At 22.6% G+C, this 18,131-nt stretch overlaps 1 protein-coding gene across 3 annotated transcripts in view; it reads left to right on the forward strand.

Moving 5' to 3' along the window:
- Positions 1 to 3,433: 3,433 nt before the first annotated feature.
- The window catches only part of LOC122509903 (probable beta-hexosaminidase fdl), a 96,893-nt gene continuing 82,195 nt past the window's right edge, over positions 3,434 to 18,131 (forward strand). For 2 of the 3 annotated variants that reach the window (XM_043624224.1, XM_043624225.1), the window contains exon 1: positions 3,434 to 3,755. The gene's annotated coding sequence lies outside the window, so the exon portion shown is untranslated. The remainder of the gene's footprint in view (positions 3,756 to 18,131) is intronic. The other variant, XM_043624227.1, reaches the window with a different exon arrangement.

Genomic DNA, 18,131 nt, shown 5'->3' on the forward strand with positions numbered 1-18,131 from the left:
TCGTTGCAAAAATTCAATTATTTTCATAACTAAAAAAACTCATCGCAGGGTTTCAATTATTTTTAATTTTAATACAATTATTAATGAATTTCTCAAAAAATGCATAATTATTCTGAAAAATGTTATTAAAATTCTTAAAAAAAAAATTCAATTATTTAAAAATTTTTTTTTATAATTTGTTTATTAGAATTAAATAATTATTTTCAAAAATTTTAATGGAATTCCTCATAATAATACAATTATTTTCAAAAATTTTTTAATAAAATTCTTCATAGAAATTTAATTAATTTCCAAAATTCGTCGATATGCAGTTATATTTAGTATCTACTGTTTCAATAAAATTTCATAAAGAATTTAATCGTTAAAAAAAAATTGTTAGTAAAATTCATCGCAAGAATTCAATTATTTTCATATAAGTTACAAAATTCTTTCCAGAAATTAAATTATTCTTGTAAATTTTTTTAAATCCTTGTAAAGATTTCAATTACTTTTATAAAATTTTTTACCAATATTCAATTATTTTTATAAATTGTAATAAAATTCTTGGCAAAATTTTAAATATTTTCAAAAATTTTTCTCAATTCAATGATTTTCATCAAATTTCACAAAAGAATTCAATTAATTAAAAAAAATTCATAAAATCGAAGAATTTCAATTATTTTTAATACAATTTTAAACGAATTTCTCAAAAAATGTAATTATTTTAAAAAATTTTATTGAAATTCAACGAAAGAATTCAATTATTTAAAAATTTGTTGATAAAATTCTTTTTGAGAATTCAATTTTTAACAAAAACTTATTTATTCAATAAATTATTTATTTTTGTACATTAATAATTGAATTATCGTATAATTTTCAAATAAAAATTGATGTAAAAATTAATTTTAGTTAAAATTTAAGATAATTTTTGGAGGCGATTATAAAATTTGGTCTCTTTTTCATCAAATTGAAGCTTTTCTTTTTATTAAAGAAGAGCTTTTTCCGAACAAGGAGGTACTCAGAACTTTTTTATAGAATTTATTTCTAATTCAGAAAAAATTATTTAAACAAATTTATATAAAAATCTACGCAAAATTTAATTATTTTCATAAAAATTAAAATTCTTTTAAGGGACTCAATTATTTTTAAAAATAATAAAACTCATCGCAGAGGTTTAATTATTTTTAATACAATATTTTAATTGAATTCCTAAAAGAAAATGTAATTATTCTTAAGAATTTAATTGAAATTTGTCAAAAGAATTCAATTAAATATTTAAAAATTTGTTGATGAAATTCTTCATGAAAAAAAATCATTTATTCAATAAATTATTTATTTTTGAATTTAAAAAATTAAATTCTCGTAAAATTTTTTAATAAAAATTGATTTAAAAATTAATTTTAATTAAAATTTAAGAAAATAATTGAATATTAAAAGCATTATAGCATGAATTGTCAAGACGCTGGTCTTGACAATATTTTTTAACAATGTTTTGAGTCGAATATCAAATTAGGAGCTTTTTTTATTAAAGAAGAGCTTTTTCCAAAACACAGAGGTACTCAGAACTTTTTTAAAATTTATTTCCGATTCAGAATTTGTTTCTTGAAAAATTATCAAATTTGAGCTTTTTTTAAAATTAAATTGGATTTTTTTGATTAAAAAAGAGCTTTTTCCAAAACACTGATGTACTCAGGCCTTTTTTAGAATTTATTTTTGATTTAGAAAAAATTTGTATCTTGAAAAACGACGCTCGTCATGTAAATTTTTTTTTAACAATTTTTAGAGCCGATTTTAAAATTTGGGTTTTTTTCATTAAATTAGAGCTTTTTTTTATTAAGGAAGAGCTTTTTCCGAAATACGGTGGTACTCAGAACTTTTTTAGAAATTATTTCCGATTCAGAAAAAATCTATGTCTTGAAAAACGACGTTGGTCTTGACAATTTTTTTGAAATAATTTTTGGAGACAATTATCAATTTTGGTGTTTTTTTTAATCAAATTTTTTTTTAATCAAACATGGAAGAACTCAGAATGTTTTTAGAATTTACTTCCAATTCCCCTAGAAATTCCATGGAACTTCTCCATGGATTTTAATCCCCCAGAGGATTTTATAAAAGTCGCACCCATTTGGGAGTTAAAGCAAAGGGAGTTGAATGAAGGGAGTTAAAATTTACAAGCAGTAAAAATAAGAATCAACTCCAAAAGGGAGTTAATTTAATAATTAACTCCCTTTTGGAGTTGATTTTTAACTCGAAAAATTTCACTCCCAACTCCAGTGACCGTCAACTCCCTAAATTTTTATAGTGTAAGATTTTGAACCAAATTAAAGTCCACAACGTTGATCAACGAAAAAAATTATTCACTAAGTAAATTAATTAAAGATTACGCAGCAATATTGCCACAAAAATATTTAGAATAAAAAGATTGATGTTTATGTTTTGTTAATAATTATTGTACAATTAAATATTAAATTAAAAATAGTACACACTGTAAAAAATTGAGGGAGTTAACGGACTCGGGAGTTGGGAGTGAAATTTTTCGAGTTAAAAATCAACTCCAAAAGAGAGTTAATTTCTAACTCCCTTCATTCAACACCCGCGCGAGTTATTTTTTCCATGGGGAGTTAGCATTTGGGTGTTAAATTTTAACTCTCTTTATTTAACTCCCCTGGCATTAACTCTCCAATGGGTGCGACTTTTATAGAATCCCCTGGGGAGTTAAAATTTAACTCCCTTTTTTACAGTGCATGAATGCATTAAATAAGTTTTTCTCGTTGATCAACGTTGTGGACTTCAACTTTGTTTTTGACTGTTAAAAGTAGATGTTATCCGGTACCATCATTATGCTACTGGCTACCATTAATGATGCTACAAAAATATTCTTATGTTACCCACTACAATCGGGATTATGTTACTCATTATAATCTGGATTATAGCTGCTGGACAGTCCGTATTTGTAACATTAAAAATAGTACCACGTGCAATCTTTATGTGATCCTGTAACATATTTTTCTCTTAGTGTAAAAGTTACCAAGAATCATAACCATTATAGTCCATTGGGACTATAATGTACCAATGATATTATATGCATATCGAGAGTTCTCCGAAAATCAAGGATAATCCTTAATAATTAAGTATTCAAATTTCCATAAATTAGCAGATATCCTCATCATGTCTAAAGGATATCCTATAAGTATCCGAATGCTCCGAAATATCAGTGTAGTTCAAATATCAAAGAATATTGTATTCTTAACAATAATAAATTAATAATACAACACTACCGAACTGATTTTCAAATGTAGAGAAATTCTAGAAAAATTTCTCTATTCACAGCAAATGATAACAGCATCGACTTGAGTGTGATACCAGTAGATGTCAGTAGAATTACCTCGCCTTTAATTCAGCACTGAAAGTAAGGGGAATTTTGTATGGGGGAATATATAGAGTAGGAGTAGTAGAAGCACAGCAGAGCAACTGCTGAAGGGAAAAGAGAGATGTGAGATGGTAAAAGTCGTCGAGTTCGAATTGAAATGAGTGTGCGCGTGCTAATCTGTGCAGTTTGTGTCTTTTAACATGGCAGAAGGGTCCCGTTATCGGGGCTCAGTACATGCATTATTCCTTTAAACAAATAAATTATTATTATCATTGTTTAATGAAAATTTGTGCGCGTACTGTGTTTTCATTATCATCAAAAGTTATTTCAGTGAAGATCCTTATTCAGAACAAGGACGAAGTTGGTGACCGCGCCTGAAAAGGAGACAGAACAACAACAGCGTAAGGTTAGGTTTCTTGTTTTTGTCTGTGATCTGTGTGTGTTCGATATGTACTCTGCTTCTTTTTCTTCTTCTATTACTACTTCTTTTTTTTTTTTTTTATTTATTTGCCCTTCTTCTTATTCACCTGCAGTGATTATTTTCTTTCTCTTCTGTTAGGAGAGATTGCAAATTCAGTATATATCTTTCCATATCCTTTCACTTGACATAAGTATCATAAAATTCATGGAGAAATTATTCTTCATTTTTTTGTTGCTGCCTTCGATTTTTTTTCCAACCCTTCTTAATATGATTAGACACTTGTTTACCTATACCGGTGAGGAGGGAAAAATGTTTCTTAACTTGTATTGTTTGGAAATAAATCATAAGAATAGTGCTCTCTTTGATGTTTGATGCTGTAAAGAATTTTTAATTGTTGATTATACAATATGCTTCTTTTGTTTTGTGGAATTACTTTGTGGGATGAGAGAAGAATTCTCTGGTAGGTTGGTATAATATAAAGGGAAAGTAGAAAAGATCAAACATGTTTGGGTTTATTTTTCTTTTTTGCTCTGTTACTTTTTAATCACTTTATAATTACTTTTGTTTTCAATTACACACATTTACGGATGAAGCATCAAAGTTCTGTTAAGAATGGATGTTGAACAATTCTACATACAACTTTTCTTTTGTAACTTTTTCAATAATTGTTTGTTAGGATGTTGATGCTTCTTAATTGGCGACTGCAATCAATTTATAATACTTTTTCGTCAATTTTTATACAAAATAAAATACAAAATTGTGAAGAATGTAAAGATTCTTTGTTCCGAAATTTAAAGAAAGTACTGCTTAACATTATTCAACATTAATTCTTTAGAATTTTCATGTTTGCAAACGTATAATTGCGAACAAAGCAATATAAAGTATGCAATAATTTATACCTATGGTAATGCATAATATGCATAAAAATAATTACAGATTAAGAATAAGTTTCAAATTCCTTAAGGAATGACTGTTGAAAAATTAATAACAAATATTCTATTTTTAATCATCCATTCTTTGGAATTTTGATAAACCAAAATGTAACTAAAAGGAAGAGGATTCAAGTACATAATTGTGTAGCAAAATTCCAAAGAAGGACTGTTGCAAAAATTAAGGAAACAAATTTTTCAACAGCAACTATTCAGCTTTTTGATGCTTCTCAATTTGTAATTGCAGACAAATTAATATAAAGTAATTACAAGTAAGAAGAATTAAGTAATTAAGTGATTGTGTTGAATAAGCTCAAGAATTCTCAACCTGTTATACTAAAGACAAAGTAATATAAAGTGATTACAAGTAAAAGGACTATACTGAAACAAGTTCGACAAGTGAATAAAGAATTGATCAGTTATGTTTCATTACTTTGTTTCAACAATTTCAATTTCTAATTTCTTATTAATTAACGAGTGCGAAACCTGTAAAGTAGTAAAAAAAAAATAAAAAGTACCAAAAAGTAGTTTCCAGACTGAAAAGATATTAAAAAAAAGCAGCTATCGAGAAGTTAGAAAGACTAAAAAATATAAAATCTGCATACTCTGACATTATTTTTTCATTTAAAATAATCCAAAAAATTTCATTTCGGAAAACAAATATTCCAATAATGTTTGTTCATATACACACAATGTATATATATAATATAGAGATTTAGGAAACGAGGATTAAAAAGAGATATGAATGACAGCAATAAATTACATGAGTCGACAGGCGAGATAACAATTACATAAGGGAGTAGATATGAAAAGTTATGCAAGTTACATTCATGTAAACTGAACAGATGGTATTTGATGCAAACATAAAGGTGTATACCGGGAACAGCTTTGAATCCCGGAATTGGAATCGATTGAGTTACGATTATTCAATTGAAATTGTTGGTTTCTTTATTGACACACATTGTCGTGTGACTATCTGCATTTATGTAAGTATATAGGTTTACATTTACGTATACATGTAAGTCATTAAAAACACGCTTCCAATTTCTCCATAATTGTTCAATTATTACAATCTCTAGATTCACAGATACGAATTTAGAGTCATTTTGGGGTAAAATGTAAACAGTTGATTTTTCGGATTAATTAAAAAAGTTAAAATTAAGAAAGACGGTAATATTTTAACCTTAGATCAGCTGGAAGAGTTTCTGAGTATTGGCAATGTTTTATTTTGACAAGCCAATGTTGTACTTCATTTTGTTTATAGATTTTTCTATTAGAAAAAATATATTTTGTGAACCAAGGGCGAAAAGAAGATGTTTTCCGATGAGTTTGAAAGTTGCTGCTCTCGCTTCGCTCAAGCAGCCACTTACAAACTCATCGGAAAACATCTTCTTTTCGCACACATTCAAGGAGAAATTTTTATTGGAAAACAATTTTTTTTTTTGAACAATTTCTTTCGAATTATATGTGAAAAATAAGAAAACAGGTATTTTTTATTTTGCTATTGGATACAAATTATGAAAGTTGTGATTTTTTTAAATTCAACTTCTTTAGAAGCCGAAGAATTTTGAAAGACGTTTTTCTCTAATATTTCTAGGAGATAAAAAATGTAATATATAAAATTTATTCGTTTCTTCTTCAAGTTTTTAGATATTCACTAAAAAATTACGTATCGTCAAAGAAAGTATCTAAAAAATTAAAATTAATTCTAAAAAGTGTTCTCAAAACCAAAGTGATCGATTTTCGAAATTTCTTTTTAAAACTCACTGTTTAGAATTAATTTTAATTTTTTAGATACTTTCGTTGCAGATACGTAATTTTTTATTTAATATTTAAAAACTTTAAGAAGAAAGGAATAAATTTCTTAGAGTACATTTTTTCTTATCTATTAGTATTAGAGAAAAACGTGTTTCAATAGTCATCGGCTTGTGAAAAAAGTTGAATTTATAATTATCACAATTTTCACAATTTTTATCTATTAAAAAAAAGGAAAAAATACGAGTTTTCTTATTTTTCATAGATTTGAAAAAAATGTTTCCAAACATAAAAAAATTTTAATAAAAATTGCTTCCGGGATGACCCATGTAAATAGATAAAAAAATTATGTGATACATAAATAAATTACCGAATATTAAAAAAAGTAAGCTTTACACTGCCAGCTTTGATTAGTTTTTAACTTTTTTTTAAATTAAATTTTTTAAACAGACAACTTTCATTAAAATTTGTAATTTTTTCAAATTAACCCTTTGAGGACTAAATCTCTTCTTTAAAAAATAGCGATTTTTAATAGCAATTTTTTTATTTAAAAATTTTAATTTTCAAATTTAAAATTAAACATTGTTATTTTTTCCAAACGCCAACATTTTTATATAAATATTTTATTTACTTATTTATTTAAAATATACTGTTTAGAAGTTTTTTTCAAATTAAAAATTTATCATTAACTGTTTTCATTTGTGTTTTCAATATTTTATTTTTGAAACCTTTTTACACTTTTAAAAAAAAAGTGATTTCTATTATCGAATTTTAGCTTATTTTAATGCAATTCGGTAAGAGGTTTGCGTCTTACTTTTAATGGAGATAATATTAGTGAATCGTGGAAAAACAATAAATTATTCTCAATGGACATTTTTGTACCATAGTTACTTATAAGTTGAAAGTGCCATTGTGAATTATTTATTGATCACTCAGAAGTTTTGAAGCCATAATTTCTATCTAAAAAACAATAATAATGACTTTTTTTTCATTGACATGTGAGAAATGGGTCATTCTGTTAGTTGACTAATGACACATTTTACAATGAAATCGCAGGAAAATTTTTGAAAATAATTGAAACTTTGTCAAGAATTTTTATTAAAATCTTTAAAAATAATTGAAATTCGGAGAAGAATTTTATTATTTTTAAAGATAATTGAAATTTTTATGATACTTTTTAGAAATTTTTCGAACGTAATTGAATTTTTGCGACGAATTTTATTACTTTTGAAAATAATTTAATTCCTGTATAAAATATTTTATTGTTTATGAAAATAATTTAATTAATGCAAAGTAATTTATAAAGAGTTCGTAAATAATTGAATTACTGGGAAGTTTTTATTATCGATGAAAATAATTAAATGTCTGTGTAGAATTTTATCAAAAAAATTTTTTAAACATTGAATTGTTTATTTTTTTAAATCTATTAATTATTTACAACATTATTCCCCTCTAAGCCACTAAAATCTATTAGATTTTTTTAAAAATTACACCTCGAACAAAAGGGTTTAATTAATTTTCTAGAATCATAAAACAAATTCTAAAGTTTGCCTTGTTTTTTTTAAATTATCATTTACATAATTTCTGAAATATAATTTACATATGTTTTAATGTTCATATTGACTTATCTTTAATGCTGTTTAAAATAGTTTAAATATTTGATAATAATGTGATAATTCTCTTGAAAAATATGTCAATTTTAGAAATTAATTTACAAAATTTGACAAATTCAAATAATTATTTTTGAAAGGTAATCTATTTTTTATTCTTTGTACTAATTGAAACATTTGTTTAAACATCCTGTTCAAGAACTGATAACATTTTTTAAAAATAACAATATTTTTATTGGAAATTATATATATCTTTTTAATTAAAGCCCGAGAACATTAAATCATTTCAGTATTTTGACTCGAATTTGCATAAAAATGAACTAAAAATTCAAACAAAAATTTGTAATTATTTCTAATTGATGCCATAACAAAAATTGACTTCGATTTTTGAATTTTGACAAAAATATTGTCGTCGATTATTTTATTGAATGAAGGGATTTTTTTATTATAAAAATCAAAGAAAAATAGTGTCAAGCAAGGGTTAATGCAGAAAGACCATTATAATATTACAAAAAACTTTAAATAATTAAAATAAATAATATTTTGTATTATATAATGATATCTTACAACAAAAATTGTCTATTCAAATAATTCTACTCACTTCTTATCTGTAAAATACACAACAAATAAAATACGTTTTCCGTTATCGTTTTGTTTAAACACCTATTCATTGATTTTGAAATTCAACTGCCATATGTACACATTCAGATAGTATTTTTTTCTATTTTTAAGGAGAGGGTAAACCTATATTTTTAACTATATAAAGAAAATATTTTAAATATTTAATAAAATTATTTTTATAGTAATTTTTTGAGAGGAATTCAATGGTCAGAAAATATTTTGACACTTTTTGAATTTTTATTTTTTCTAAAAATTACTATATTTTAAAATCCATACGTATAACTTTGTAAAAAATATGTTTTTGTATCGATAAAAAAATTTCTGAATGAAAAAATTAATATTTACAAAAGTTGTAGCATTTTTTCAAAAGAAAAAAAAAGTTTTCAGGTTAAGAATCCGAAAAAATTTGATTATTATTAAATTTTATTATACAAAACTCATTTGTTTCGTTTTCCAACTAATTTCAGAACATAAACTTTTTAAAAAAAAATGTTTTATCGAATAAACTTTTAATAATTTTTTGAAAAAGTTTATGTTCTGAAATTAGTTAGAAAAAAAAACAAATGAGTTTTCGTATAATAAAATTTAATAATAATCATATTTTTTTAAATTCTTAACTTGAAAACTATTTTTTTTTTAAATACTAAAACTTTTGTAAATATTAATTTTTTCATTCAGAAATTTTTTTATGGATAAAAAAACAGATTTTCTACAAAATTACGCATGGGTTTCAAAATCTACCAATTTTTAGAAAAAATAAAAATTCAAAAAGGGTCAAAATATTTTCTGACTATTTTTTTATGACCATTGAATTTCTCCCAAAAAAATTATTATAAAAATAATTTTATTAAATATTTAAAATAATTTCTTCGTATAGTTGAAAATATAGGTTTACCCTCCCGTTAAATGAATCAAAAATAGTATAAAACTTTTGCAGTCAGAGAAAAATTTAAAAAAAAAACTTGTTACAGTGAGAAGTTTCTTTATAAAATAGCGAACGTCTTAACTAAGTCAAATAAAAATGTTGCCTATTGAAAGTAGTTATTAAAGGCAAAACTTTTTTTCCGTGAACCAAATATATATGTCCCCGAAGTTTTGAATGTTCAAAATAAACGGAATTTATTTCTTTTTTTTCAAATTCAAAATTCTATTATAATAATAATATAGCGTCACTTGTTAAAAAATAATTTATAAAGTTCGAAATTGGTTAATTTACGTTTTTTATTTTTATTGCAGTGAATTTTTAAAAACAGTTGTATTGAAAAAATATTAATTCGTGCGTTCATTTGAACGTTTCGAATTTTTGAAGAATTCAAATATAATTTAGTGAAATAAAAGGGTTTTTGTCTCAGAGGCTACAAATTTATTTATTTGTTTTCAAATACAAAATGAGTAAAATATTATTTACATCAAATTCCAATTATGTAATGATAAGAAATTTAAGTGAAATTTCTGATTTCAGTTCTAACAACTATATAATAATTATTCAAATAGTAATTGCATTATTCCTGTATGTATATACAGTGCAGGAAACAAAGACAATTATCTTTGTTTGCTTTAGTGCCAATAACATTATTTGAATACAATAGCATTGGCAGAAATGTGTTTAATCGTAAAACCGGTATATTGTTTTATGAATCATATAACTCTTTATTATTCAGATTCCAGCGTAAATTTACTAATTAAGAATTTTTATTTTATCGGAGAGAAAAATATTTCACTTTAAAACCGAACGTAATTTTAATCATGAATTTTATTAAGTTCGGTATTAAAAGATTATTTTAATGACAGTTTTATATAAAATTTAATATTACTTAATCCATTTATATAAATAAAATCAGACTTTTGTCTGTAGATTGTTCAAAATTAATATTTTCTTGCATAATTTATCATTTTCGCAGTGTATAGTAAAAGATTCGAAATATCCTATAAATAAAAATTCAGTCTGTCGTCGATATTTCGTGCGAGCTTCACTTAAAAACGGCTTAACACCAATCAAAGTCAAACTTGGCAATCTGTTAGGTATTAGCGAAACTTAAAATCTTAGCCATATTTGATTACAAAATACTAACGTAGACGATATTTATTATTTTTTTCCACAAAAATCAAACAGATGCAAATTTTTTTGTGACAAATTGATGCTACACTATCTGTACATAAAATAAAACCCATTTTCACTATAAAATTTAAAAACAAATTTATGCTTTTTAAACATTTTTTAAATTTATTTTTCGGTTAAATATTCTTTAATTTTTTAATGAACTTTGAATTGATATTTTTTTGTCTTCACTTTTTAAATTATCGCATCATTAAATTTATTTTATTATCAATTTAGTAAATAGTAAATAGTAAATAAATAAATAATAGAAAAAAATACAATTTCTTTCTGAAAAACACTTAATACGTCTATTAATATTTCTTAAAAAATTATCCTTAAAATAAAACGATCGTATTTACGTTTGAAGAACAAATCATAAAAAAATTTTAATTTTCACTGTTTTGATGATGAAATTAATATAATTCTTAAAAGAATTGAAATGTTTTAATGTTCCTGGGCTTTATTTAAAAAGATAAATATCATTTGCAATAAAAATATGTTATTTGTTAAAAATGTTATCAGTTTTTGAATAGGATGTTTAAACAGATGTTTTAATTATTATTTTTACAAAGAAAAAAGAGTAGTTTACCTTTTGAAAATAATAAAATAATCTTTTGAATTTGTCAAAATTCGTAAATTATTTTCAAAAATTGACATTTAAATTATTTTAAACAGCATTAAAGGTAAGTCAATATGAACATTAAAACATATGTAAATTATATTTCAGAAATTATGTAAATTATAATTTAAAAAAAAAACAAGGCAAACTTTAGAATTTGTTTTATGATTCTAGAAAATTAATTAAACCCTTTTGTTCGAGGTGTAATTTTTAAAAAAATCTAATAGATTTTAGTGGCTTAGAGGGGAATAATGTTGTAAATAATTAATAGATTTTAAAAAATAAACAATTCAATTGATTAAAAAAATTTTTTGATAAAATTCTACGCAAACATTTAATTATTTTCATCGATAATAAAAATTTCCCAGTAATTCAATTATTTACGAACTCTTTATAAATTACTTTGTAATAATTAAATTATTTTCATAAACAATAAAATATTTTATACAGGAATTAAATTATTTTCAAAAGTAATAAAATTCGTCGCAAAAATTCAATTACGTTCGAAAAATTTCTAAAAAGTATCATAAAAATTTCAATTATCTTTAAAAATAATAAAATTCTTCTCTGAATTTCAATTATTTTCAAAGATTTTAATAAAAATTCTTGACAAAATTTCAATTATTTTCAAAAATTCTCCTGCGACTTCATTGTAAAATGTGTCATTAGTCAACTAACCGAATGACCCATTTTTCACGTGTCAATGAAAAAAAAGTAATTATTATTGTTTTTAGATAGAAAGATAGAAATTATGGCTACAAAACTTCTGAGTGATCAATAAATAATTCACAATAGCACTTTCAACTTTTAAGTGATTATGGTACAAAAGTGTCCATTGAGAATTATTTATTTTGTTTTTCCACGATTCACTAATATTATCTCCATTAAAAGTAAGACGCAAACCTCTTACCTAATTGCATTAAAATAAGCTAAAATTCGATAATAGAAATCACTTTTCTTTTAAAAGTGTAAAAAGGTTTCAAAAATAAAATATTGAAAACACAAATGAAAACAGTTAGTGATAATTTTCAATTTCAAAAACATTTCAAAACAGTATATTTTAAATAAATAAGTAAATAAAATATTTATAAAAAAATGTTAGTATTTGGAACACATAACAACCTTTAATTTAAAATTTTTAAATTAAAATTTATATTTAAAAAAATAGCTATTAAGAATCGCTATTTTTTTTTTTTTTTAAAGAAGAGATTTAGTCCTCAAAGGGTTAATTTAAAAAAATTACAAATTTTAATGAAAGTTGTTTATTTAAAAAATTTAATTAAAAAAAAGTTAAAAACTAATCAAAGCTGCGGCAGTGTAAAGATTACTTTTTTTTAATATTCGGTAATTTATTTGTGTGTCACACAATTTATTTATCTATTTATATGGGTCATTCCAGAAGAAATTTTCATTAAATATTTTTTATATTTGGAAAAACTTTTTTCGAATCGTATATGAAAAATAAGAAAACACAAAATTTCTCTTTTTTTATTGGATAAAAATTGTGAAAATTGTGATAATTTTAAATTCAACTTCTTTAAAAGCCGATGACTTTTGAAACACGTTTTTCTCTAATACTAATAGGAGATAAGAAAAAATTTACTCTAAGAAATTTATTCCTTTTTTCTTAAAGTTTTTAGATATTCAATAAAAAAATTACGTATTTCAAAAATCGATCACTTAGGTTTTGAGAAAAGTCACTTTTTAGAATTAATTTTAATTTTTTAGATACTTTCCTTAAAGATATACGTAATTTTTTAGTGAATATCTAAAAACTTAATAAAATCGAATAAATTTCTTATTGTTAGAGTACATTTTTTCTTATTTCCTATTAGTATTAGAGAAAAACGTCTTTTAAAAGTCTTCGGCTGCTGAAGGAGATGAATTTAAAAAAATCACAACTTCCACAATTTTTATTCAAAATAAAATAAAAAATATTTGTACTCTTATTTCTCACATACAATTCGAAAGAAATTATTAAAAAAAAATTTTTTTCCCAATGAAAATTTCTCCTGGAATGTCCAATATGTGCGCATTTAAAAATACAGATCATAATATTTTGCTAAAAATTAAATTGTAAGACGACATATGTTCTCTCTTTATATACGAAGCCGTTTTCGCATATGTATTACGTTACAATCAGTGGACAGTTGAAGTCTTTCAAGAATAAAGCTACTATATATATCAAGTCCACTAAGCTCCATCAACCTGTTATTGATATTATTTTGTTAAACTATTACAACAAACATTCAATTATCTTTTCTCTCTCTCTCTCTATCTTCTTATCTTTCGATTGTTTGTTTAAAAAAAATCTCATAATATTTATTACAATATCAAATTATTTATTGTTGTTTCTATAATTGAAAACGTTTACAATCTTGCAATCGCGATAAACAAACAGAAATTGTATATAAATATTGATTTCCACTTTCTTTGTCAATATTGAAAACTCGCATAAAATTTAACTCGCGATATTATATTATCAATTTCAATCATGATTTCTATATATATATACTTCGTGCAAAAAAAAATATAATTTACATTTTTTTTTATCACTGCATTTACATATTTAGTTAAATAATAACAGTTAGAATTTTTTCTTATTTCCTTATTCTGAATTCTATTAAAGTTTCTTTAAATTATATATGTGAAAATAAATTATTAGGAGTATTTGTAAATTTTGCTATAAATATTAATTAATGTCATTTCTTCTGTCTCCATTTTTAAAACAAGTGCACTGACTTGCTCTCGTTTACATAATGAAAGAAAAAAGTATGTGACCGCCTTATTGTTGAACTATATATATCTATATATATCTAATATTACCATATATACAGAAAAGTTTATATTTACCGACACTATCTTTTATCGTTAAATTTTTTTCTAGTTTCCTGGTTTATACATTGTTTCAATAAACGAAAAATAAAATAAAAATTTTTTACTGCAACATTTTCAACAATTTTAGTTGAAAGTATTTTGCGTATTTCATTTCTCATGAATATTAAATTTATAATAAAAACAATAGTATAATAATAATAATAATAAAAAGTTTAAACAAAGGCTCTTTAACTAATTATTTTTTTATTAAATTTGTTATTATTTTTTTATATTATTTTTATTATTCACTTGTAAAATGTGATATTAGGTAAATAAGACGAGTGTATAATAAATAAATAGTATTATTATTTTCTTAATATTATTATTATTATTATTACACCCAAAGAAAAATTTCATTTAAACCAAATATAATTTATTTGAGTTGAAAAACAATATACTTATCTCATAGACTATGAAATTATTTGTTTGAACTTTGAAGTAATTTTATTTAGTTCAAATGATTTTTATTTGAACCAAATAAAATTTACTTGAACCAAATAAAATATATTTGTCCCAAATAAAATTCTTTTGAACGAAATAAACTTCATTTGAATCAAATAAACTTATTTGAAACAAATAAAAAGTATAGTCGAGTCTACAGTCAAAGCATTTTTTTTCTGAGCCAATTTTTATGTCTCAATCAAATATTTAAAAAAATTACGTTAAAAATTAAAATTATCAGAATACTTGTTCAAGTGCAAAAAAAATAATTGACTATCCTTGTCTAAAAACCAGATAAGAAAAAATAATTTTTTCTCTATTTTTATTTCATTTTTTTGATAAGAACTCCAAATGACAATTTTTATTCAAATAATATATGAAGAAAAAAAGAGACAAAAAAAAAAAATCATTCGCATTTTGTTTGTCTTGAATATTAATTTAGTCAAGAAGTGTCATAAATTGAGTTCAACTGAAGGTTGCAAGCAACTTTTAATAATAATTTAATCAAGTAATTTATCTAAGTGTAGGCGTCATCAGTGAAAGTTACATCATAAAGTTATGTTAATTATTCTAATACATTTATAAACGTGCAGTTTCTGGTCAAAATTTTAGAGCTTGTTTTAATGGGTCGCAGAGAATCTGGTATAGAGAGAGGAAAACCTAATTAGTGCTTCAATCAGTTCATTATTGAATTAGAAAAGTTTTTAATATTTATTTAAAAAATATATATGTAAAAATTAAGTTAATTTTTTTTTTTATATAGAAAAATTTCATTAAGTTTTTTTTAAGTAATTATCCATTAGGTTTGAATAGAATGAAATTAATTACAAATGAAGGAAAATTTTTTTCTACATGAATATTTTCAAAAATTTCTAAGTTTATTCAGTGAAAACCAAAAACAAAATTAAATAATTAGAGATACTGTATTTTTTTGTTACGTGACGTAATATTATTTTAATAAAATTTGAATTTGAAAAATAAATAAACTTTCAATTTTTTCTATTATTCTGACAATAATTTATTTTTAAAAAACTTTTTTTGGAACTATCATAATGCTTAGAAATAATTTAATGAATAATTTTAAGTAAATATTTCAAAATTAAATGAATTTTAAAAGAGTTGCGTTTACAATTTCCATAAATAGATGAACTTCTTCGAAAGGTTTTAATTTGAATTCAATTAATTCTTCTCCAAAATTCAATTATTTTTAAAAATTTTAATAAAATATTCTTGGCAAAATTTCAATTATTGAAAAAAATTTAATAAAATTCTACGCAAACATTTAATTATTTTTATAAGTAAAAAAAATTTCACAGGAATTCAATTATTTAGAAATTTTTTATAAATTTTTTCACAATTATTCAATTATTTTTAAAAGTAATAAAAATCTTCGCAAAAATTCAATTACGTTGAAAATTTTTTTAAATTTCGTAAAAATTTCAATTAGAATTTGAAAATAATAAAATTTTTTTTCTGAAATTCAATTATTTAAAAAAATTTTTAAAGAAATTCTTGGTAAAATTTCAATATTATTTTCAAAGATTTTCCTCACTTCGATGTGTAATTTAATTCTTTTTAATCATTTTAATAAAATTTTTCTCAATAATTTAATTATTTTCATAAATAATGAAAATCTCACAGGGTTCAATTATTTACAAAATTTTTATAAATTTCTTCGCAATTATTATTAAGTAATTCAATTATTTTTATAAGTTACAAATTATTACAGAAATTCAATTATTTTCAAAAGTAATAAAATTATTCGCAGAAATTCAATTACGTTCAAATTTTTTTTAAATTTCGTAAAAATTTCAATCAATTTGAAAACAATAAAATTTTTTTCTGAAATTCAATTATTTTTAAAAATTTTCCTCAATTCAATGATTCTCAACATCGAAGTACTATTTTAATGAAATTTTCCATAAGAATTAAATTATTTTAAAAAAAATATTAAGAAAATTCTATGCAAATATTTAATTATTTTCGTAAATAATAAAAATTTCACAGGATTCAATTATTTAGAAATTTTTTATAAATTTCTGCGCAATTATTCAATTATTTTCATAAATAATAAAATTCTTTTTAGGAATTCAATTATTGTCATAAGGCATAAGTTATAAAATATTTTGCAGGGAGTCAATTATTTTTTTAATAATAAATTTTTTTTAAGCAGTTCAATTATTTTCTTAAGTTGCAAATGATTACAGAGATTCAATTATTTTCAAAAGTAATACAATTCTTCGCAAAAGTTCAATTACGTTAAAAAATTTAAAAAAAATTTCAATTACTTTTAAAAATAATAAAATTTTTTAGTAAAATCCTTGTCAAAATTTCAATTATTTTTAAAGATTTTTCTCACTTCAATGATTTTCAATATATCTCCTATTTTAATAATATTTTTTAAAAGAATTCTATTATTTGTAAACAATTTTAATAAAATTCTACGCAAACATTTAATTATTTTCATAAATAATAAAAATTTCACAGGATTCAATTATTTACAAAAATTGTTTATAAATTTCTTCGGAATAATTCAATTATTTTCATAAATAATTAAATTCTTTTTAGGAATTCAATTATTTTCATAAGTAATAAAACTCATTGCAGAATTTCAATTATTTTTAATACAATTTTAATCAAATTTCCCAAGAAATTAAATTGTTCTTAAAAATTTTATTAAAATTCATCAAAAGAATTTAATTATTAAAAAATTTGTTTATAAAATTCTTTATAAGAATTCAATTTTAAGAAAGATTGAATTATTCAATAAATTATTTTTTTTAATTGAATAATTTGAATTCTCGTAGAATTTTCTAATAAAAATTGTGTTAAAAATGAATTTTAGATGTAATCTTTAAGTTCAGGGAAAAAATTAAAAAATTTTGTCTGTAAATCAGGGAAAAATAAAAATTTAATTTTGTGGCAAACCTGAGATAAAAAAGAACATAAAAAAGTTAATTAAATCACATAATAAGATAATCACACTTAAATGGTATATAATTAAAGATAATAATTAAAAATAATGATATTTTAGTGATAATTAAATTATTTTCGAAATTATACTATAACACGCTCTGAAATTGTGTACATGTGACGGCGACGAGAGCTATCTTACAAATGACACTTGGACAATTCTCGCTCTGTCAATAGTGCATAACTCAAAGCTTGTCACCAGTGACACTTCCTGTTTCCTCGTGGCGTTACCCACGCAATTTCCTCCAGGATAACGAGTTTCACACATTATTTCATTAATTCTTACCTACACTATATTAAAACATTTTGTGATTTCTGACAGAAAGTACCTATATACATATATATATATGTATCGACAACTTAACTAATATATAAAATGAATGCATACAGATATATTATATTGTACATCATTTTTTCTTTTTTCTAGAAAATATACTA

This window comes from Leptopilina heterotoma, unplaced genomic scaffold, assembly GCF_015476425.1.
Source record: "Leptopilina heterotoma isolate Lh14 unplaced genomic scaffold, ASM1547642v1 Lhet_64, whole genome shotgun sequence".
Taxonomy (NCBI): domain Eukaryota; kingdom Metazoa; phylum Arthropoda; class Insecta; order Hymenoptera; family Figitidae; genus Leptopilina; species Leptopilina heterotoma.